This window comes from Glycine max, chromosome 4 (genome assembly GCF_000004515.6).
Source record: "Glycine max cultivar Williams 82 chromosome 4, Glycine_max_v4.0, whole genome shotgun sequence".
NCBI classification, from domain to species: domain Eukaryota; kingdom Viridiplantae; phylum Streptophyta; class Magnoliopsida; order Fabales; family Fabaceae; genus Glycine; species Glycine max.
Window position 1 is genome coordinate 9,696,366 of NC_016091.4, and position 1,987 is coordinate 9,698,352.

General features: G+C 40.1%; 1 non-coding gene across 1 annotated transcript; it reads left to right on the forward strand.

Moving 5' to 3' along the window:
• The first annotated feature begins 965 nt into the window (after positions 1-965).
• On the forward strand, positions 966-1,072 carry LOC113001518 (small nucleolar RNA R71). Its single transcript, XR_003266913.1, has one exon. It is a non-coding gene; the product is annotated as a small nucleolar RNA R71 (small nucleolar RNA).
• Positions 1,073-1,987: the final 915 nt, after the last annotated feature.

A 1,987-nucleotide genomic window follows, 5' to 3' on the forward strand; every position in this document is an offset into this window, starting at 1 on the left:
GAAGCTTTCTCTTTTGTGCAACTATCTCATCCTCTTTTTCAGGTGTAGAATGAAGCTTGACAGGTTTAGGTGTAGGTGATGCTACTGGTGGAGGCACTTGAATTTGGTTGCCAGACCTCAAGGTGATGGCACTCACATTTTTCGAATTCTGCACAATTTGTGAAGACAATTTGTCAGAATTTTGGGAATGAGCTTGGTTCATCTGAGTAGCCATCTGGCCCATCTGATTTGTCAGACTCTAAATAGAGGCTCTTGTCTCTTGCTGAAATTACATATTCTGGATGGTCATTTGCCTCACTAACTCTTCTAAGGAAGGTTGAGGAGGAGCCTCAGTTGCTTGTTGTCTTTGTTGTGACTGCTGTATTGGAGGAGGAACATATGGCTTGCTTGGACCAACAACATTCTGGAAAGGAGGGACAGGCTGTTGTTGTTGTGGAGGACTTTTCCATCTCAGATTTGGATGATTCCTCCAAACTGGATTGTATCTGTTGCTTGAAAGATCATAATTATTCTGTTGTTGTTGGTTTTGCTGCTGAGGAGGTCTATTATAAATGTTTGCAACATAAGCTTCAGGTTGTTCATTGACTCCAGATTGCTACAAAGAAGGATAGAGAACTGTATGGTGATCTACAAAAGAACATAGACCACAGACTCTTGCAACAGGTGTAGATTTCTTATTTATGGCAAGCTAAGTTACTAGGTTGACCAAGGCATCAAGTTTTCCTTCAAGCTTTTTATTTTCAGTAGGTGAAGATGAATCCGTGGTCACCTCATGGACTCCTCTAAGGACAATAGCATCATTTCTTGCACTGAATTGTTGGGAGTTGGAAGCCATCTTCTCAATCAAATTCCTAGCTTCAGCAAGGGTCATATCACCTAGGGCTCCACCACTGGCAGCATCAATCATACTCATCTCCATGTTGCTAAGTCCCTCATAGAAATATTGAAGAAGGAGTTGCTCGAAAATCTGGTGGTGAGGGCAGCTTGCACACAATTTCTTGAATCTTTTCCAGTACTCATACAAGCTTTCTCCACTAAGTTGTCTGATGCCTGAAATGTCTTTTCTGATGGCAGTGGTCCTAGATGCAGGGAAGAATTTCTCCAAGAACACCCTCTTAAGGTCATCCCAGCTGAAAATAGATCTAGGAGCAAGGTAGTATAGCCAATCTTTTGCCACTCCCTCTAGAGAATAAGGAAAAGCCTTTAGAAAGATATGATCTTCTTGGACATCGGGGGGCTTCATGGTGGAACAAACAATATGGAACTCCTTAAGATGCTTAGGAGGATCTTCACCTGCAAGACCATGAAACTTGGGCAGCAAATGTATTAGTCCAGTCTTGAGAACATATGGAACACCCTCATCAGGATAGTGAATGCACAAGCTTTCATTAGTGAAATCAGGTGCAACCATCTCCCTAAGAGTCCTCTCACGAGGTGGAGGTTGAGCCATGTTCTCAGTATGAAAATTAGTAGTGGAATGTTCAAAATCAGAATATTCAGAATCACCCTCAACAAAATGCATAGAATGAACAGGATGCACACTATGTCTAACTAATCTATGAAAGGTTCTATCTATTTCAGGATCAAAGGGTTATAAATCACCTGGATTGCCCTTAGTCATGTATTATATGCAACAAATAATGTGTTTCTCAACAAGCACCTAACAAAGGGGTAAAACTACAGCTATACTCAAACGATATCAAAATGAGCTGAAATTTTGTGAGGAACACCCTAAAATCATGAAAAGATAGCACAAAAAATTTCAAACAAAAATTCAAAGTCAAACTATGAAAACTACCTAAGCAAAGTTTAGAAAAATAGGACAATAATACTTGAAAAAAAAATTAGTAAACGGCTGATTTTTGGAGCTTGGGAGACCCCAACTGGCTAAAGTGGGTTGCAACAGTAAGGGAAATTTTTTTCTACCCCAAATGCATATATAATAATAGTCGTTCTGATACCCGGAGCAAAAGTTATGACCGTTTTA